This window comes from Cervus canadensis, chromosome 27 (assembly GCF_019320065.1).
Source record: "Cervus canadensis isolate Bull #8, Minnesota chromosome 27, ASM1932006v1, whole genome shotgun sequence".
Lineage (NCBI taxonomy): Eukaryota > Metazoa > Chordata > Mammalia > Artiodactyla > Cervidae > Cervus > Cervus canadensis.
The window spans coordinates 21,035,756-21,059,399 of record NC_057412.1 but is presented as its reverse complement, the minus strand read 5'-3'; positions in this window follow the sequence as shown (position 1 = coordinate 21,059,399).

Sequence of the window (23,644 nt, the reverse complement as noted above, 5' to 3'; positions counted from 1 at the left end):
ACCACTGAGCCGCTGTAGGCAAGAGAGAGAACACAGTGTGGACACGGCCTGCACAGCACCTGGTGGAGAAATTAAATCTCCAAGAGCTGCAGCAGTCGCAAGAACCAGCCTGTGGGTGTTTATATAGTCATAGCCTTGACTATCCCTCCCACCTAGGGAATGGCCAGCCTCGGCTACCGACTGCTGTCAGGAAATCATTCTGTGTCCATTTAATCAGTGATGTGCTATGTTTGGGTCATACTACAGAGCTGAGAAAAAGAGACACATCTTTTTTATCAGTTTTTAATAGACTGAGGCAGGAAGCAAGACGAAAGCACAGTGCCAGCTGGCCTGGTTTCCTGAGATGACTCTAAGCGTCCAGAAGTGAAATGTCTGCAGCATGCTAGCCAGAGGGCAGAGGCACACACACATCTCCTTCGTGAAATAAAAAAAAAGTGACAAGAAGCAGAGCACACTGCACAATACCTGCTATGAATTAACTTTGGAGAAGGATATGGAGAAAGAATAACCAGCCAGGACTGGATGTTTAGATATTTAAGGTCAAAATGATTTCTCATGCTCTTCCTTTTGGAGCACCGAATACCTACACACTTATGATAAATGCATGAGGTGTTAATATTAAAATGAAAAATAGCCCCCAGATAAAACCATCTGGCTCAAAATAAGAAAGGCTAGACCCTTGAGGGGGCTCCTCTGCCCACTCCCACAGAGGTTACCATTAACTTGCATCTTGCGCTTTTTCATTCCCTTCTTATTAACAGTTATACCGATATCTATTCCTCCTAATATGTTGTTGTTTAGGGTTATATGTATTTGAACTTTATACAAAACTGACTCAAGAAGTGTATGTTTTCTGGGACATGCTACTTTCACCCTGTTCATCTCGCTGACATTTATAGTTATTTTCTTCATTCACACTGTTGAGTAGTATTCCATTTTTAAATATGGTGACTTGTTAACCCGTTCTTCTGCCAGTGTTCGGTGTTATTGCAGGCATAGCTGCTATGAGAACCCTTGAGCTACTATGAGCATCTTTGTCTGTGTGTCCTGAGGTACGTAGGGTTGAGCTTCCTCACTGCTTGCCTAGGAGTCTAGTTGTTGGATCGCAGGATGTGAGCATCTTCGAACTCCTAACTGCAAACTGTTTTCCAAACCAGTCATGACAACTGACAATCTCACCATCAGAGTACGAAGTGTTGCAGTTTTCTCATGCTCAAATTGTTGCTCACGTGCTCAAACACATTGCCTACATTCCTTACTGTTTCCTACCTTAGGTGAAACTGTTTCCACTTATGTACAAATTCAATGTTTTGCCTATCACTGTTTGTTGCCTGTGAAAAGTGAAAGTCACTCAGTTGTATCCAACTCTTTGCGATCCCATGGACTATACAGTCCATGGAATTCTCCAGGTCAGAATACTGGAGTGGGTAGCCATTCTCTTCTTCAGAGGATCTTCCCAACCCAGGAATCGAACCAGTGTCCCCTGCATTGCAGGTGAATTCTTTACCAGCTAAGCTACCAGGGAAGCCATTTATATAAGCATTTTAAAATATAAAGTGATACTATGAAGCAAAGTGACAGATTTCCTCTACCACTTATAAACTGGATTAGAAGGCAGTCCCCAGAACTCCAGAAATGCAGTGGAAACATTACCATTTTTAATTTACAACCAGGATAAACTGCATTCAGCTAGGAGCCAAGGGATCTAAGTTCTAGTTGCCATCTTGCAACATGTGATCCTGAATACTCTCAACTTCTGAAGTCAGAAGCCTCATCATAAAATGAAAGGGGCTGAATCAGGTCATCCTAAATACCCTTCCCAGCTCTGTACTTTGTAACCCTGTGAAATCAGAGTAAAATGTACCAAGCTGTTTGGGATCCGGGATTTGAGAACCTAAATTCCATGTACAGTATTTTAATCTTCATACTTCTTTTCTGAGTCCTCTTCTTAATAAATGTATTTCCACATTCTGTGTATTTAAGTATATTTTAACAGTCTCTCCATCATTAGCAACAAAAAAAGTCTCTCCAGGATGTACTTTTCATTTCATTTGTTGCCTGCTCTGTAACTTAAACCCGGCTGTCAATCATAAATTTTGTCTTGTCACAATATCTTAGGTAAGATAACCTACTAGTATCGTTAAGCCAGGAATTCTTCACTATCATAAGAAAACAGTTAATTTCGAGATTTGATTGTTAGGTTGTGGGCAGAAAGAACATACCTCTTAGAACACATTAACTAGGGTCTAAGAATGCACATGCCTTCCCAATATCTACAAGCATATGGTCTCTAGTCTCAGGACTGCACTCAAGGCTAGACGGTTGCACCATTACACACATCCAACATCTTATTAAATTACGTTTACATAAAGTTAAAGCATTTTAATACAATTATTTCTGAAGCTCATTATCATTCAAAACCTCAGAATGATTACATTGGACAATGAATCCGATCATAGATCCAGACCCCAATGGGTAAATAAGACTCATTTTCACCTGCTCCTAGTGTGGGTGCCAATCTTCACTGAGGGACGTTCTGTGTCACAAACATGTATTGATCTCACAAACTCACAGGGAGGGCCACACAGATCCTTTCATTATGAGGGAGAGGCAGGTAATTACGGAGGACTCAGCTTGAGCTAATGGATACACTGGCTCAAATGTTATCCTAAAGATAATATTTCAGCCATTTTCAATTCACCCTTCATCTCCTCTCTCCCTATTTAGCAATAGTTTTTCTTGGGGAAAATCAATGCATCGATAGTCCACAAGTTCAACCACTCAACACTGAGAAACAGGATTAGCCTGGTTTCTAAAATCCGTGTTATTTGAGGGGAGGTTTCAGTCCTTGTGGAATCACAGTGCACTTTATCCTTAAAGTCCTATTCAGCAAGGAAATCACTTTGATAATTAGGCATGGCATCAATAAAAACCCTATGGCCATTTACATATCACTTTGGTCCCACGAGCTTTTAAATTGCTTTTAAGTAGATGCACACAATATGGTAAGATAAATATTTAAACTCTTTTTAAAGAGATTCTTTGGAAAACAGAAAAGCAAAATGTGGTGGCAAGGATGTGGCTTGTGAACAAATGCATACCTTGACAAATCACATACTCAGTCAAGGTAGAACACGAATTTAATGTTGACTTTTACATCTAATATTTGGGCTTTTCTTGTGGCTCAGATTGTAAAGAATCCAACTGCAATGTGGGAGACCCGGGTTTGATTCCTGGGTTGGGAAGATCCCCTGGAGGAGGGCATGGCAACTCACTCCAGTATTCTTGCCTCATGACTGAGTGACTAAACACACTTTATAATTAATATTTAGAAAGCAGAAATGATACCCAGTAATAAGAATGTACACAAAACAAACCAGTTATTTGAGACAAACACCAATATAAAGAGAAAATGTTTTCCTTGGAGCCATCCTGGAGAGAATATTTTATCATGATAGCAAAGCACATTTCAGAAAGAAGCAATTGTGCAGGCCCAGTGTGTGGCCCAGTTAGATAGATCTCTGATGGCCTCCCTTAATCCTGAAATAGATTTTAGATGCTATGGCAGATGGATGACTGCATTTCCTCCAGACAAGCTTCCATAAATATTTTTCCTCTTAGCCAAGTGTCTAAAAGGCATTGAACGGTAGTGAATTTGAGATTATGGTCCCTGAAAAGTTATCAGGAAAACCTTAATTCTATGTTTCCATTTACAAACAGACCTGCACATTCTAAAACTCAGCTAGAAGGTGTGGAGTACAAGCTCTTCAAATGGAAAGAAGAAAGCTGACAAGGATGAGCCTTAAGAGAAAACCACTCAATTTCTGATTTTAAAATGTGTACACGCCGTACCGGCTGGAAGAGCTCCGGGTCTCCTCAGAAAATGCCTCGGTCTACTCCAGTGCAGACAGAAATGGATGGCAGGTAAGTCCAGCAGCTGCCCTCCATAAAGCATGGAGGCAATAATTTGTTGAAAAACACTTGTCATGAAAATACTGCCTGAAGAAAAAGGAGAGAAAAGGAAGGAGGGAAGAAGGAAGAGATGAGTATCTACAAAGTATCTAATTCTGAGCAACAAAACTTCCTGAAACACTTTCCAAAACAGACTTGTGGCAAAATGTCCAACTTGGAAATAGAATTAGACAACCTAATGTATGAAATAACAAGGTCTCAGTTAGTCAAGTGAAGGATTGACAAATTAATCAGGTGCATGGACTGAAAGCAGAACTTCAGGAGAGAGACTAAAAAATAGAAGCGGCCCGTAAGCCTATTTATTTTGGCATTCCTTGTTTATAAAATATGTCTGTGTAGTTGAGTGACTTTCTCTATAGTCTTCACTTTACCCTATTACACGGAGCTGGACACGACTTAGTGACTAAACAACAACACTGATTGGGACCCAGTCTAGCTTCACTCACTTTCTCTTAATCTGCCTGATTCTTGAAGCTTTTAAAGTTTATGCTCCCTATACATCATCTTTATTCCGCAGTAAAGTGTGGACGGATTCATTCGAAACCCAACGAATATGGTAAAAATGGATTTTTATACGTTAGAATCTGAGCAACAGCAGCTAGAAGTGATTCAGATTAGCTGAAAAATATGTGCAAGGATTTTTCTAAAATCATGGCTTCAGACTTCACCAGAAGCAAGGTTCCTGTAACTGCAGAAGTTCGCCACACGAGGGCAGTACATGGCCAGTTATCGTACCTGAAAATATCAATAAAATGGAAATTTATGAAAACAAGATTCTGAAGGAAACAAAGCATGTTCTGTCAAAGATTACAAAGAATCTTACTTTGTAAAAGTTTCCAGACCCATATGTAGTTTTGAATAAAACTGAAATAGCTTGTTTGAATTTTGCTCTCACACCTACCCCGCCTCCAAATAGCCTCTATCAAACAGCTTAGGAGCTTTCCAATGTAAAGGCCTTTACACATCCTGTTTATTGCTACCTAGGACACACTCCTGCCCCGTGCTAATCTTTCAGGTCCCAGCTTAAATGCAGTTTCCTGAGAGAGGTCTTATATAGTTACCTTTTTTATATGCAAATCTCCCACAGGCAACATGCAACGTCTTATGTAGTCCCCCACCCAATCCCGCCATGTATTTCAGCCATGGTACTTATTCCAAATTATTTTACATACACATTTTTCCTATTTGAGTTTGTCTATTTCCTCCAGTATGCTCTGAGCTTATAAATCTAAAATTCTAAACTCTCTGGGTTATTTTTTTAATCCCCAAGTCTACTAAAGTGGGGTGTAAGGAAGCTTCAAGAACTATAGCTGAATGAATGAATGAGTCCCTATGTCTGTGGCGTATCTCTGTGTCTACACACACGTCTGTGCCCACCCACATGTTCAAGCGAGCCCCACATTCCTATGGAAATCTTTACAATAATAACAGTCATAAATGTCACTAATATCTTCCAACCAAATACACCTGAGAACTTGTTTAGAGGTTATAGTAATTAAGGGTTGTTCTGATATACCCTTTTCTTTTTAAATTTTTTTTTTAATTGGAGAATAATTGCCTTACAATGCTGTGCTGATTTCTGATATCCAACATGCATCGGCTATAGGCATACATGTATCCCGTCCGTTCTGAGCCTCCCTTCCACTCCCCATCCCACCCACGTGGGTCTCCCCAAAGCACTGATCTGAGCCCCCAATGCCATATAGCAGCTTCCCCACCACTATTTTACACATGGCAGTGTTTATATGCCAATGCTACTCTCTCAGTCCATCCCACCCTCGCCTTTTCCCTTGTGTTCACAAGTCCCTGATACACTCTTGATTGAACACCGCAACTCTTCTATTTAGAAACCTGTCCTTCTTTGGAGAGGGTAAGGGCACAGACCCAGGAAGAATACAAAGCATTAAAGAAAGAAGGCTACCCTTGCCCGCTTCGTCACACTTTTGTCATGGACTTTAGTCCTTGATCCAAGACCCCATATCTTCCTTGCTGCCTTGTTCTGCGTTTACCTTTTAAGGTAGAAATAAAGATAAAGAGTTCAGTTCAGTCGCTCAGTTGTATCCGATGCTTTGCGACCTCATAGACTGCAGCACGTCAGGCTTCCCTGTCCATCACCAATTCCCAGAGCTTGCTCAAACTCATGTCCATCGAGTTGGTGATGCCATCCAACCATCTTATCTTCTGTCATCTCCTTCTTCTCCTGCCTGCAATCTTTTCCAGCATCAGGGTCTTTTCCAGTAAGTCAGTTCTTCGTATTAGGTGGCCAAAATATTGGAGTTTCAGCTTCAGCATCAGTCCTTCCAATGAACATTCAGGGTTGATTTCCATTATGATTGACTGATTTGATCTCCTTTCAGTCCAAGGGACTCTCGAGAGTCTTCTCCAACACCACAGTTCAAAAGCAAAATTTTCAGCACTCAGATTTCATTATGGTCCAAATCTCACATCCATACATGACTACTGGGAAAACCAGAGCTTTGACTAGATGGACCTTTGTTGGCAAAGTAATGTCCCTGCTTTTCAATAAGCTTTCTAGGTTTGTCATAGCTTTTCTTCTAAGGAGCAAGCGTCTTTTAATTTCAAGACTATAGTCACCATCTCCAGTGACTTTGGAGCCAAAGAAAATAAAATTTGTCACTGTTTCCATTATTTCCCCATCTATTTGCCATGAAGTGATGGGACCAGATGCCATGATCTTAGTTTTCTGAATGTTGAGCTTTAAGCCAGCTTTTTCACTCTCCTCTTTCAGTTTCATCAAGAGGCTTTTTAGTTCCTCTTCACTTTCTGCCATAAGGGTGGTGTCATCTGAGGCATATCTGAGGTTACTGACATTTCTCCCTGCAATCTTGATTCTAGCTTGTGCTTCATCCAGTCTGGCATTTCGCATGATGTACTCTGCATATAAGCTAAATAAGCAAGGTGACAATATACAGCCCTGATGGACTCCTTTCCCAATTTAGAACCAATCTGTTGTTCCATAGTTTTCCTTTTTCTTCCAGCTTTACCGGCACTTACTGCTACATATAAAATGTTCACTTATACTTATCATCAATAGAGGGATATTAAAAATATCTATTATGGGGTATTAGATATTAAAATATCTGTCAATGGGTCAGTAGGGTATGAAACACCAGCACTCAACATAGTGCAGTTTTATGAAGCAATAGGAAAGGAGACAGACAGAATGTATGAGATACAGGGCAACTGCAGGGCTGAGTGAGTGCGTGAAAGGTCATCTTCCTAAAGTTCCATGACAATACGGATTCCAAAAGGGGAGCAGCCATTTGCCCACTCATCTTTACCCCATGCCTAGTATGATACCACAGCATAAATTGTTCATTAAGCAAATGGTTGCTTTGTGAAGATTTGAACACAAGCCAGAGTTGACCGGAAGTAGATGTTGTGTTTCTACGACTGAACAGCTGGCGTAGGCCTGAGGTATGCCATTAAGGTCCATCACCAAAGGCTGAGCGGTCCAGGTAGGCTGAAGCAAATGCCAGCTCTTTTCCAGCTTTGGAGAGCAGAGGATCAAGCCTGATGAGGACTAAAGGAAATTCTGGAACCTAAAGGATAACCATTGGCCCTGACATGTCAGTAGCTTTAGAGCTGTGCTTCCTTCCCATTCTCACCTATAGGAGGCTCTACCAGGGCCTAGCGCTAGATAAAGAGCAGAGAAGTGGTGGGAAAAGAGCAATCAAAATAAAACTGCCATATGACCCAGCAATCCCACTTCTGGGCATACACACCGAGGAAACCAGACCTGAAAGACACACGTGCACCCCAATGTTCATCGCAGCACTGTTTATAATAGCCAGGACATGGAAGCAACCTAGATGCCCATCAGCAGATGAATGGATAAGGAAGCTGTGGTACATATACACCATGAAATATTACTCAGCCATTAAAAAGAATTCATTTGAATCAGTTCTAATGAGATGGATGAAACTGAAGCCCATTATACAGAGTGAAGTAAGCCAGAAAGATAAAGACCATTACAGTATACTAACACATATATATGGAATTTAGAAAGATGGTAATGATAACCCTATATGCAAAACAGAAAAAGAGACACAGATGTACAGAACAGACTTTTGGACTCTGTGGGAGAAGGCAAGGGTGGGATGTTTAGAGAGAACAGCATCGAAACATGTATATTATCTAGGGTGAAACAGATCACCAGCCCAGGTTGGATGCATGAGACAAGTGCTCGGGCCTGGTGCACTGGGAAGACCCAGAGGAATCGGGTGGAGAGGGAGGTGGGAGGGGGGATCGGGATGGGGAACACATGTAAATCCATGGCTGATTCATGTCAATGTATGGCAAAAACCACTACAATATTATAAAGTAATTAGCCTCCAACTAATAAATGGGAAAAAAAAGGAAAAAACAAAAACAAAAAACTCCAGTCCAAGTGCAAAGGGAAGGAAAATTCCAGGGACCAATAGGACAAAAGGGAAAAAGAAACTTCAAAAGCACAAAGGCACCATTCCCCGACAAATAAGGGTATGAATATTAATGGGCAGAGTCTACAGGACAATGGTTTGTAAAACGAAGCCAGCAGACTAGAATTACCTGTGGGCCTTAAATATTTTTATGTGCAAGATTTTAACATTTCTTAGAAGTCGAAGGCATTATTTTAGATATCTCGTCATTCCATCTTTTTTTTCATTTCTAAGACTCAGAAGCTGTTTATTAACGGTAAAAATAGGACTGCAACAAACTTAAAATTTTCTGAAAGTCAAATAAAAAACACTTAGGCAGATGTGAATAACTGTATACATACAATGCAGCATTAAAATACTTCCTCAGTGGAACACAGTGTTAAATGAACAAATTTTCCATAGTAGCACTGCTTTTCTGTTCAGTTTCTATTTTAATCTCTGACATTCATACACACCTCTATACACCTGAAAACATCTGTTACTACTTAGAAAAGAAGAACTTTTATCAAAGTTCTTTAATACACCTGCATATCACACATTAAAAATCAAGTCTTTCACTCATTCCTTCTCTTTAAAATCATGTCACTGTACTAATCAGCAATTCAGTCCTTTCTACAACCTGGTCTTTTTAAGAAGTCTTAATCTAACATTTTCAAAAATACAAAATGACTGCTTTTAAAGTTAAGTTGAAATTAACTCATCTTTGATTTATTTTTAGCCATCTTAGCCCTGTGTGTGTGGGCTTACTCTGTGTGTTTCTTCCAGGTTAGTGAGCTTTGGAAGACATTCATCAATTGTTGCCTGCCAAAAATTTTCTGGTTTTCTTAGTGTTTTAAAATCTCAGAATAACCTAGGTTTTTCTTTCTTGTTCTTCTTAGTCTCTTTTTCTCTGCTTCTTTCTCTCCCATATAAACATACCTCCCCAAGCACTGAGAATTCTGAGGTTTCAGACAATCAAGAAAAACAAAGCATCACCTGAACACCTTTCAAAGTTGAAGCACACTCATGTATCAATGAATAGCAATGCGCTTTTGTCATTACAAGCAAAATTACAGCATTCTCTATTTCCAACTGCCAATAATGTAGGGATCAATCCAAAGAAAATGTCAGAAGCAATAATTAAATAAACGCCAATAGAATGACCTTATAATTTTAAGCCCAAGTCATAAAATGTTATATGATAAATACAAATTTCAACTCATCTCATTAATACCTGGAAGCATTTTGTGGTACTAAGAATATGCAAGAATACAAAAATCCATTTAGTTCCAAGTTCTTTAAATTTGGATGGACAAAACACTTGTGATTTCAATGAACTTTTAAAATTTAGTTGGGAACATATATACAGACATCTCTTAAGAGCTAAAGTCATACATTCAATATACACGCTGTGCTGTGCTTAGTCACTCAGTCGGGTCCAACTCTTTGTGACTCCATGGACTGTAGCCCTCCAGGCTCCTCTGACCATGGGGATTCTCCAGGCAAGAATACTAGAGTGGGTCCCCATGCCCTTCTCCAGGGGATCTTCCCAACCCGGGGATCGAACCCAGGTCTCTTGCATTGCAGGCAGATTCTTGATGGTCTGAACCACCAGGGAAGCCCTCAATATACATACAAGGGGACCACACGGGTGAGAGGGCAGAGTTCCACTATGAGATAAAGAGAATCAAGAAACCTGTGCGAACTGAGTCCCAGGGGCTATGAGCTTTGTGACTGCCTCCTTGGGGTTTGGAATCTCTGACATCAACTCTAAACAGGTTAGGTTTGCATTAGCAGCTACCCACCCCTCCAAAAGACAGAAGAGGAAAAAGGACTGGTCAATAAAGAAGCCGCTCAAAGTCTCTTCTCGTAATACACCACTGTCATGTAGTTGGCATCATCTTCCTCAGCAGAAAGATTCAGAATTAAGTACAGAATAACCTGAGCAGCTTCAGTTACCGAGATGGTGCTTACATTCTCAGTGGGCTTATATTTGCTCTCAATCAAGGGTGGTGATGGTTTAGTCACTAAATCACGTCCGACTCTTGCGACCCCATGGACTCTAGTCTGCCAGGCTCCTCTGTCCGTGGGGTTCTCTAGGCAAGAACCCTGGAGTGGGTTGCCATATTCACAATTAAATATAGAAGTATATAAAAGATTTAGAATCATGGAAGACAGTTTTGCATTAGGAAGGAATCAATGCATATTTGGAAATGTATCTATTTGTAATACTTAAGCATTAGAGTAATAGGTTAAAGGCAGAATATCAAAGGTTCACTTGAATACAGATATTTGATTTTAAATATCTTACTTTTATCATGAATAGCACTGGTTCATTTACAAAACTTTTGGATTCCCCCTATTTATTGTTCTCTTAAGAATAAATTATCAGGGAAATGTTGTTGGTTGTTATAGGATATTGAAGAACTTAAAAATGAAATAGCTTATACTACAATTAGAAATGCTTATGAACTATAATTCCGTGGGCCATAACTACTGAGCATGCACTCTAGAGGCCGTGAGCTGCAACTACTCAGCCCATGAGCAGCAACTACTGAAGTCCACACGCCTAGAGTCAGTTCTCCGCAACTAGAGAAGCCACCACACTAGGGGGCAGCCCCCACCTGCTGCAACTAGAGAAAGCCCGCACACAGCAACAAAACCCAGTGCAGCCAAAAATAAGCAAATAAATAAAAATTTTAGAGAAGAAATGCTCACGAATTATTACCTCTTCATAACTTCAAATTTAAAATATGCAATTAACTGCTTGATTGAGGCATAGTATTTTAAGTTGATATCTTATTGTGTATATAATGTTTTGGAATAACCAGAAGAAATTTTGATGCACTTTATTTGTTCATTAGATTATACTAGTTTTTTTTTAGATACCCCGAATTTTACTTACAGAAAATTGAAGCACTTAAAAATAAAATATTTAAATTTATTAAGACATTTAAAGTATTTGAAGATGTTTTACATTTATTAAATGATGAAATATTATTTAAAACCCTCAAGATAACTGCTAAACATTTATAGATTTGTAAATAAAATTGGTAATGAAAAGCCTAAGGAAGGATAATTTTCTACATCTGTCATTTAGTAAATTGAATAACAAGTGTTAAAAATAAGCTCCAGAAGTGTTCTCTTCATACAAAAAGGCAACAAGAAAAAAATCAGAAGGGCTGTATTCATTTTAATTAAAAATAAGATATTTAACAGAGGACTGATAAATCTGCTTTCATGCAATTTACAGAATGCAAAGAAAGTTCAAGATGGAATGTAGTTTATTTTCAATGGCAGATTTTAACCAACTCTTCACGTGATACCAATTAACCTGAGTCTTCCATCTACCTACATTCCTATAAAAATATATTTCTCAAAGCCACTCATTGTATTGTACACATATATATTCCTTCTCTTCTTCAGTCACATTCAAAGTACAAAGCTTATATAGGGTGGATTTAGACTAACAAGCATATGTGCTTATTAAAAATTCACAAAGAACCCCTTTTCACTTATTAGTCAAATATGTTCCTTCATGCTGCTCTATAGACAGGTGTATAAGGATGAGACTCATTAGGAAGTATTCTCCAACAGATAAAATGCTTGTGTAAGCTTATTAGTATGCTCATTTTACACGAAAGGTAATTGAAAGTTTCTCTGAATGGCTTTTTCTTAAGGGAATAGGATAAAAGCAGATGTTTTCATCACAAGCACCATTTACCAAGCAACCTGAAATGCATGGCATTTATAGGAAACAAAAGAAGCAAACAGAAGAACTGTACTCAAAACCACTGCTCTTACCAACTGGACTCCCAATGCATAGAAAAATTACTGTATTTCTCTTTCAACTCAATCCATCACCCTTCAGAATGACTACCTCAATCTTTACATATACAGTCCTCCGCATCCCCTCTATTCTCCTTACTGTTTGTCTTTTTATTCCTTGATACAAATAGAATCCATGAAGAGGAAACTATGTCTCATGCTTCTCTAAAGCAGTCTCAGGCCAATCTGTACTATGACCACTTCCTCTATCTGCTCAGATGTATTACAGAATCAACTGTCTTAAAATAAATGAATGAATAAATAAATTTACCTGGGATATTTCAGACTTGGTTTCAAGATTCCCTGGGAGATTTCACAGGGATATTAAGAAGAACATGTTACAGAATTATCTTGGGGTCAATACCCAGGAAAGAAGGGGAGAACAGCACGATAAGGAAAGGTAACGGGAGAAACTGGACTTCATGCAATGCATGGAGCTACGTGGAGCTGGATGAACACCTTGAAGTTGTATACAGGCCCAGTCCAAGTTGAAGCAAGGAGCTGGGCCTTAAAACACCCACATAAAGCAGCCTGTTCCAGCCTCCTGGAAAAGATGGCAGGTGTTTTTAGCTGAAGCAAATCCCAAAGAAGATTGTTATCATAACACCTACAATACAATGGAACCCCATTTTCATGATGCTGTTCACACTTCTACAACCCCTGTTTCTAGACTGACCTTTACCAGATCCTACTCCACCGAATTTTTAAATGTTAAGAGTACCTCATGATTCCTTTTCACCCCTCATCCTATAATACATTCTCTCAAGTCAATCTCATCTTCCATGCTTTTAATAATCACAGGCTGCGATAATTTTAATGTGTATCTATAAGAGACGTGTCTTCTAGCCCTACACAGATAAAACTGTAGAATTCTACCCATGACTTATTATACCTCCTGCTTTTTCCCAAGCAATATACATGTTTTATTCTTGTTTTATACAGAGAAGCCAGAGTGCAACTTTTAAAAAATAATTAGGTCATATTACTTTTCAGCTACAATCCTTCTGTGGCTTCCCATTTCCCTTCAGAAAAAGCAAAAGATTCTGAAAATTGACTCTTCCAAAGCTCTGCACATTGTGATTCACTTTTACCCCTCACTTCCTCTATTTAATTGTATTCAATCCAGTTTTCTCCCTAACCCCTTCCATGAGACTAGTTTATATTTATACATAAAGTCTCAGTTTGTATGAGACTTTTTAAAGAAAATCCTTCATTCATATTTTTCCAGAATATTCTGGGGATTTTATCTAGAGTCTCATTTTATCTTCATGTTAATTGAAATGGCAATTTATACAATTTTTTATTTCAATGTTTTTTTCCATTTGACTGTTAAGTTCAAAGAAGGCTGGGAGAAAAGTCTATTTCAAGTGCTTAGCAGAGCATTTGATATACAAAAATAGTTATATGTATGTATATGCCAAACAAAGCAGCATGACCCCAAAAATGGATTACTTAATTAGGATTAGTGTCAGAGGCCTATTGGGATACAGCAAAGAGGGATAAGCACCTATTACTAGAAGGAAGAATAAAATGTTAATGAAAAATAGGGGCTAGAAATTCAAAGATATCATAGAGGGTAGCAAAAGAATTTGCTTTTTTGAAGTTGTCTAAATGACTAAGCTACAAAACAAGCATGACTAAGTTCCTCATAATAAAACACCTAAATACTGTGAAGCAGGAAGTTTCCTGGTTGTCCAGTGGCTAAGACTCCATCCTCCCAATGCAGGGGATGAGGGTTTGATTCCTGGTAAGGGAACTAGGTCCCACATACCATAGCTAAGAGTTCACATGCTGCAACTAAACCCGACACAGTCAAATAAACAGACAAATAAATAAATACTATAAACTAATAGGGCTTCCCTGGTGGCTCAGATGGTAAAAAATCTGCCTGCAATGCAGGAGACCTGGGTTCGAGCCCTGGGTCGGGAAGATCCCCTGGAGGAGGGCATGGCAACCCACTCCATTATCCTTGCCTGGAGAATCCCCATGGACAGGGGAGCCTGGCGGGCTACGGTCCATAGTGTCTCAAAGAGTGGGACACGACTGAGCGCCTAAGCACACAGCACATGAACTAGTAGAAACAAGGTTTATCTTGACCTTCTAGGTGAATAGCAGTACATAGAGATAAAGAGTATTTTGTAGATGAGAAAGCAGTTATAAAAAAAATGAAAGCTGCCACAAAACCATTGGCTAAAACGTAGCATATTGAACTAATTTCTTTTTGACCCCTGAATGCACCATTTCTACTATACCAGTGCTATCTCAAAGAAATGCTAAGTAGTTTATAATAATGCATACCAACTAATTTTTTTTTCAGCCCCAGGAGTAACCAGCTTTAGAAACTTAAGTGAGAGGACAAGGAAGAGGAAACTAGCTTTGAAGAATGCTAGGATTAAGGTTAAAGCTTCTGCCTGCAATGCAGGAGACCCAGGTTCAATCCCTGGGTCAGGAAGATCCTCTGGAGAAGGAAATGGTAACCCACTCCAGTATTCTTGCCTGGAGAATCCCATGGACAGAGGAGCCTGGTGGGCTACAGTCTACGGGGTCGCAAAGAGGCGGACACGACTGAGCGACTTTACTTACCTACTTAGGATTACAAAATGACTTGGGTTTTTGCATTTTTCTGTAGAAGTGCGGCATATAAACCCTCAGTAGACAGTAAAGGAGGCACGTGCATTAGAAATGTGCCAACACTGTGCCCTTAGCTGTGACTGGTAAGATCAACTGAGAATTTCAATCAGGACTGTCACTTTTGGAGGAGATCAATTCCAACTGATAAAGAGCACAGACTGCCAAATGCAGATGGGAATTATGTGACATATCAAGGTACAGTTCTGTGCAACATACTCTGTGCAATATGGCTTACATAGTCAACATGCATTTATTTAACTGCACTCAACTAATGTATGCCTTGAGAAGCAAATACATCAAACACTGAGCCTTAACAGACTTTTGAAAGAAAAAAGGGATTTTCTTGTTGTTGTTAAACAGTCCACTGATTAGTTTATAGCATAGAAGAGAAAAGCTAGCCCAGCACATCTTTAGCTTCTAATCATGCTTCACGTCTTGATTAAAGAACAGAGCATCATCTATGAGTAATCTGTTCTGAATCACTTTGGGATATTCCATGCCAAGATAATACTGATGGGGTCTGCCTTGAGACCTGTCTAAGGGAAGTATAATATCAAAAAGGATCTTAGTATAGGTTCATTAATTCCACAACCATTGTTTTTTAAACACCAAACATATTCCAGACATTGTCTTAAGAAGAGGGGATTTAGAGAGGGAAAGAAAGGTATACTGCATGTTGCCTGGTAGAGGAAGACAAATAATCAAATGCAGTAAATTGCAACACATACAAAGACAGAAATGCATGGAAGTCTGAAAATTGGCACACATGAGAAAAAAGTCATCACTTTGACATAGTGAAAGCAGCTCTTCTGTTTGCTCATTTCTGTCCCCAACTTTAAAAGAACCTAATTATAGGAATGAGATCACTATGCAACTTAACCTAACTCCTACCTACACTCTCCTGAATACACACCATGCCTTGCCTAACCTGTTGATTCTTTTTCCTAGATAAAAACAAGAATGAATGAAGAATTTAGTAGTTAAAGAATGACTAGCACACGACCCCCAACAATCTGCTTACCAATCCTGCAGACAGATCACACAGGCAATAAACTATTAAGTTAGCCCAAAAGTTGATTCAGTTTTTTCATAAGATGCTATGGAAAAACCTGAACAAATTTTTTGGCCAACCCAATATATGATGAGAGATCCAGCCTGCACTCAGTGGGGAACGATGCAGAACCCAACCTCCTGCCTCAGTGAGTCACTGAGATTCTTCCCCTGGATGAACAGGGTCTTCAGAGTTGGCCTCAGGACACAAGTTCACCTTGTCCTCAGATTGCAAGTTTTTCGGATTCAAGCATCTTTACCTTCTATTGACACTTGCCCCTCGAACTATTGGATTTTGACAGTAAGCAGCCAAGCCTAAGCGCAGTAACAATAAGAAAAGGCAATTCTAAGGAAGATTTATTTAAGTGTTAATACTCAAGCTAAGACTGTAAAGAGTAGCAGTGTCTCTGGACATGACTTGGGGCAGAGAGGGAGTAAAGAAGTCAGGGATCAAAATAAGATGCTTCAACAGAGAGAGCTGAAATAGCAGAGCCTTACAGGTTTGGCCCACATTGTAATTGGGAGATTTACAAGCAGTTTGATTGGCTGGGGCATAGGCTGAGAGATAGGGCATGATAAATTGTATCTGGAAACAAGTCAGGGTTTTCAATGTCAAACCAAGAAATATTCATGCTTTTTTATGTGCCATGGGAAGACACTGAAAGGCTTTAAGCAAAACAATGGCACAACATCACATAAATACAGATTTAAGGTAGTAACACAAAACATTTCTTTATCCAATGAATTGAAAAGTAGAATTGTGCAGTTTACCTGCAAATAAGTACTTTTCACCCCCACCAAAATATTATAGCAAACAGAATTGCTGACAAGTATTAAGTATTGAACATTGTTTCCTCCTGCAACAACGGATTTCCAATTTTATTCTTTCGGTTCTAAGTGTGCCTATTTCCAAGGAAGTATAACCCAAATCTCCATACCTTATCATCTGAAATCAGTACAAGTGACTTGCTTATCCTGAAGAGAGAGAGTGAGAAGTACAAGACTGATGGAAGCATGTAGTTCTCCTGAATTAACCAGCTGAGCTATTGTGAGAAGAAGGTGATTAGACTGAAATTTCAAACTATTTTTTACTTAACGTGGTAATCACAAGCAAGCAGGTACTTTTTTATTTCTACAGGAAATCACAGAGAGAAAAACGAAGTTCACACTTCTGAGCCCTCAGAAAAAATGCTATCAGAAGCAGTGGTCCTTTTTTCAAAGGCCACTGCAAATCATTCCTAAAAGCGGTGTGGTGAAAAGTGAAGAGCCAACTACCAATCAACATGCCTACACCTCTTTCTCTATCACTCCTTCCATCAGGAACTGAAGTCTGTTTCCTCCAGTCTTGAATCCAGGCTGTGCATGTCCAACAGAAGTGATAACAGTCATGTGAGATTTCTGAGCTCAGGTCCTCTAGCTATTACTTTTCATCTTGGAACCCAACTCTCACACGGAGAATCCACATTTTTCTGCCAGAGATGGTGGATGCATGGAAAGACAGGCCCTGGAGGAGGAGAAACCCAAGTAGAGAGGAGTCTACATAGGGGAGAACCATGGCAATGAAGGCAACAGCAAGCCCACAACCCCCAGATAGCTAAATTAGGTTAAGTGGAATCTACCAGCTTCAGTTCAGCTGTCCAACCAGAACCTTGTCAAGCATACATAAGCTATCTCTGCCTAGTCCTGCCCAAATCACCATCCCACAGAACTGTGAGCAATAAAATAGCTGTGGTTTCAAGCCATTAAGTTCTGGGTCGTTTATTATACAGAAAACAGGTAATCAATACATGTGCTAACATACCTACTACTACCTTTTCAAAGAAAATCCCCAGCGCAGACCAGGTTGCCATGTAGAAGATTTCTGTGGGCTAAATAATAGTCCAAAAGCATCGATCAACATGCCTATGCCTCTCTGTACAGTATAGGACACAGAAGCAAGGCCACAGGGGCAGGCTCTGCACTCAACAGGATACACAGAAAGTCAGTGTACAAAGGGCTGCAGGTGACCCAACGGCCTTTTCAACACTCACAACAAGAAGCAGAAGCAAGGGTCCAGCAAATCCTAGGCAGTGATGTATGTCTGCCACAGATGAATCAGGCCCGACCAAGCAGGAATCTTGGCCAAAGAAAGATATTAGAAAATCCACTGAAAACCCTGGACCTGTTTTTCCTTTAGACATATGGACCAGGTGTAATAAAAAAAAAAAAAAAAGGTTTTTTAATCTTTCATTGAGGAAGCGAAGAAAAAATAAAAACCCTCACTTTTGACTGATGTTACATCTACTTTATGATGTTTTAGAAGTTTTGTTTATTCTTAGTGTGAAAACCAGTCAGAATGTGTACAATTTCTCCTATTTTTCTTTTTAAAGCTGCAACATAGAAGTTTTACAATAATACTTCAACACAGAAATTTTATAATATATTACACATTGTAATAATAAAACTTTACTATCCTGAAACAAGCAGGGTCATACAGTGTCACAAACTTCAATGTGTATGATAAGAATGTTGCTTTTTGAATAACATTTATGGTCTGTGTGGAGCACCCCAATATGTAATGATTTAAGCTAACACGACATAGCATTTAAAAAGTTTGTACGCTAGAAATTTTAAAAGTGCTAAGTTACAGATTTTCAAATATTTATGAGACACTAATAAGATGCCATGATTCTTCTGGACACTTAACCAACCCAGTTGAGCAAAACAAATAGAAATGACAAAGTTTTATTACTGTTCCATGATAATTTCCATTTTAATTATTTTCTGGCTTCAAAATAATGGAAAATTTTTAACAAACAAAAACTAAACATATTTGTTCCTTGTTCTTTTCTTCTAAATAAAATCCTCTTCCCCCGCTTTTCAGTTCAGTTCAGTTCAGTCGCTCCGTCGTGTCAGACTCTGCAACCCCACGAACCTTTGGTTAAGCTAAATAAGTTTGTTTTATATGCAATTGCTTTGTATTTCAAGAACAATTAGATAGATACACAGAGAGATAGACACATTATACATGATGGGTGATTAATTTCAACTCCTGATACTTGAATAACCAAAAAGGTGGTCTCCAAACAATTTGGCGAGTAAACATCACAGCACCACTGTCAGAAATAGCCCCCAAAAGTCACCACAGCAGAATTCAGGTGCTAGTGACCTGATTTTAATTTCAAATACTTGACCAGACTTAAAGATCAAATTTAAATAGCACATGCTTTTTTTTAATGTAAAAATATGCATCAAAATTTTGTAATCCTTGCATTTTTCTCACACAGTTTGAATCTAGTCAGCTGCTTATGTTATTAAGAGATTCTAAGGTTTTGATATAGTAGTGACCTTTGATAGGTCTTTTTTGTCTCTTTAAACAATATTCAAAATCCTGAAGGCACTTATGTTTGAACTGTTATAACCTATAATACCATTGCAATGGTATTCCCTATGATAGTTAAAAATTTTGTCTGAGTTTTATTATATTGCACTTACCTCAAGATTTTCTTAAAGCACGTCCCAGTTCTTTGGAGATTTTCAAAGTCTGTTTAACAGCTTTTCTTATTCATTAGCAACTTCCCTTAGAATCTACTAATGAGTCTCTATGGCCTTCGAGTTCTGTCAGTCACGGCGCTTTTTAATGTCTTTATCACATATTTGGGAATACTTCTGTTACTTTTCACTTCACTTAAAAGCATAATGACTTTTCTTGCATATATGACTGCTAAAAATGTTATGTAACTCTTACTTGAATCTACATTTTGTCTAATTATGAGTCACTTAGGTCCTCCACAGATCATAGGCGCCTACTGTTTTTCAGAGAACAAAACCTAGTTTAGTTTTACCAACTAAAAACGGGCACTTGTCATCTGCCTCTACAAGGATTAGGTCACTAGCTGCTGTAGTTCTGACCTTCAACACCCTCAAAGGAGATCAGGAATAAGGCACTCTGTGCCTTGGGAAAAACTGGCAGAATAGGTCTTCAGACAGTTAGACATTTTTAAGAGAAGATGTTATGAGTCCAAACTCTTGCAGCTTCTCATATTGAGAACAACACTCATTAAGAGTGACACTGGCTTCTTGTGACTAGCAGCAAGCCTCTGCCAAAATTTGTGCTTGACTGTGCATGCCATGTTTCCTGAAATCATATATATACTGACCTTTTCCCCTACTTATTTGGAGCATTTTCTCAGAGCTATCTGAGATGCTGTCTCCCGGGTTATGGTCCTTGTTTGGTCCCCAAAAAACTTAACTCACAACTCTCACATTGTGTTTTTGTTTTTTGTTTTTTTTGTTTTAGTTTTTGTTTAGTTAATAGTTCTCTGTAATATTATCCTCTCTTATACTTGCTTTTTCAGAATATATTTGAGTATATATTTAATTATACAGCACATGCTTTATCTCCCTTACATGGTCTACTGTGCTGACTCCTCATCTGAAAAAAACATCAATTTTTCTAATCCAGTATATTTTTAATAAAATCATGGCTAAGAGCAGAAAATTTCTTTCCAAGGTAGTTTTCCTTTCTTTTCCTTTTCTTGAAAACACTCCATCCAAATACTTTTTCAACTGCCTAAAACACTTAGCCCTACCCATCTATCTTCTCAGCTCCTTGGCTTTGGTTGATGGACTAACAAAAGTAGTCACTGGATGTTTCCAGAAAGTACATCCTATTCTCATAGCCCCAGAGTATTCCTAACATAGGTTTACTGGACTTGGCAAATAAAAGTATGGATTCCCACTTAAAATTAAATTCCACCCAAATAAAAATAGTTCTTTAGTAAATATATCCCAAATTATCTGTGATTTTTATGAAGATCAAATTTAAATAAATATCCTCTAATTTATCAGAAAATCCTACTCTAATGGAATAACTCTAGCTTTTATCCAAAACCTTGATTGGGAATCTTGGATTATATCACTTGTTTCATCTCCAGGAGTAAAAAGCTGAAAACAGAGAAGGCCAGGTTTCGTTTTATTTTTATGTACTTGATTTTTATGATATGAGAACTGACATCTCAGGAATAGACTTGCATGGACACAAATAGGGCCTCACCGCTAGAAATTTCTCTGGAATGAGAAGCAAAATCCTTCTTTTGTTCAATGGGGTTGCTTGGAAATGAACTCATTTATTCAAATTGTAAGCACTGCCCACCTACTCTATGACAAGTATTGTAAAATCAAGGATCTCACAAAGAACAAGTGATATCCTGTCCACATGAAATTTTAGGTTTAGTAAGTGGGGAAAAAATATATAGAAAGTGTTTTTTTTTTTTTTTACTGGATTTAGTGCCTGTACCAATCCTTTAGTACCAATCCTTTGATTGATGCATGTTTACCTATAAATTATACTCTCATTATTAAAAACAGCTTATGCTATATTGGAATTTAGAGTATTCAGATATAGATTTCCTTACAGGCAACAAAATGGTTAAGTATGTGTGACCCTAGGAAGAAAAATGTGCTGACCAAATGTAAAGCTGAGATTCAGAAAACATATTTCCACAGAACTATAAAAATGATCTTAATGTAATTTTCTGGAGCTTTCTTGGCTTCAATACTCCAAATGTTGGGTTGTCTTAGCTTAGTCCTAAGATATCTCTTCTCTGTAAATCAGTCTGTTAGTTAGAGATCCATAAAGGGTGGTCTGGAGACACTCGGGTATCCCTGAATGGATTCAAAAGTCAAAAATTTTACAGCAGTGAGATGCTATTTCCTTTTAGCGATCCTCTCACGGTTTTACCTCTCACAGTTATAAACTTGGGTTTTTCAAAGGCAGCATGGCAAATGATATCTCAACAGGCTGAAATTAGAAGCGGATATGAGAATACAGTTGTCTTTTTCTACAAAACCTTTAAAGAAAGGCATTTGTTGTTGCTCAGTCACTAAATCATGCCCAACTCCTTGCGACCCCATTGACTGCAGCATGTCAGACTTCCATCTCCTTCACTGTCTCATGTCCATTCAGTCGGAAATGCTATCTAACCATCTCATCCTCTGTCGCCCCCTTCTTCTCCTGCCCTCAATCTTTCCCAGCATCAGGGTCTTTTCCAATGAGTCAGCTCTTCACATCAGGTGACCAAAGTATTGGGTTTCAGCTTCAGCATCAGTTCTTCCAATGAATATTCAAAGTTGATTGCCTTTAGGATTGGCTGGTTTTTATCTCCTTGCAGTCCAAGGGACTCTCAAGAGTATAGATATATATATCAATTTAAGTATTTATTTTTTTCTCACTATTTTATGTTTTGAAAAATATAATTAATCTTTATAAAAATTGTATTCATATGAAGAGCACATTACCCTTACTTTAAAATGAACTAGTATGTATTTTGAGAATTTCTGTTTTAATTTATATTAAGATATCTAAACCCACATAAGCAAAAATTCTCCAGATTACTATTTTTTAATGTAAAGGGGTCTTGAGACCAAAGTTTTGAGAAAAGTGATATCTATTCACACAGCTGTAAACACCAATCTTGTTATACTTATGACAAAATTTATATATTCAAGTGTAACCACTCTCAGTATTAAGGTCTTTCAATGGCTTTCCTACAAGCATAGAATAAAATTCAAACTCCTTTTGTAACCTACCAGGTCACAGGAGAGTTGGTCTAGATCTCCCACTTCAGTACCTGTCACTTTCTGCTGTCTCTGCTTGATCCACACTGGACATCTAAGCTGTTCTTTATGTCAAGAATGGTCTCATTTCAGAATCCTATTCTCTAATATTCTTCTCAAAATTACTTGCTTCTTTATTTACTCAGGTGTCTACTCTGAGGTTTTTCTTTAGAAAAATCTTCTCTGACAATCCATTAGGAAAAGCAGTCCCCATTACTCCATCACCTAGACCTGCTTCACATGTATTCATAGTTCTATTATAGTTTGGATTAAAATATAAATAATATACTGTCTGTATTGGTACAATATCTATAAGTACATGGCATATGTACTTATATGGTCTATATAAACCATTGTAATCTTTGGTACAGTTAATATATTTGACCTTCTAGATTTGAGGTGAGAGTAATACAGAGCTTATTCTTATAGCTTTTCACATTGAAGGTTATTTCTTTAACTGAATTTCTTCATGCTAATAATTCAAGAAGCACAAACATGCATACAGAAAAGTATTAATGATATTGGATAAATTATCCCTAAAAGAGGTTTAATTGAATTTTTGTCATTAGTCAAGCAAAGGAATTTCTTCCATACGATCTGAAAATAAAAGCACATTCAGTGCCTTATATTTTCAATGCCTTGTATACATCAGAAATATAAACCAGTACTTGAGTAACAATAAAGCAAGTTAATGTTTAACATTATCCACATTAGTTCTAAGCCATGTCTTGAACTTCACAATGTTTTATTTATTCAGTGGTTAACTGTTCGCTTATTACTGTGACCCAGATAACAAGAAGAAAATTATGGTCACCAATTTGGAGAACAAAATGTACATCAACCAAGTGGATACAACATTTTGTGGGGTAAACACAGTGAGTTCAATTTGGGACAAAATAAAATTGAAATGACTGAAATATCAAGGAGGAAATATCCAAGAGAATGGGAGAGTTAGGGTGGAGATTCAGGACTAGTGAAGTGGATTTGGCAACCTAGATCACTGAAGCTACAGAGACCACTTAGAATGGTAAACTGAAAAAAGACAGCTCACTTACTCAGGTGTTTGCAATCAGGAGCCAGGCTTCATGAAACATTCTAAATGCAAAAGATTTTGCAGTACAGAATCACTGAAGATCGGCCTTCTC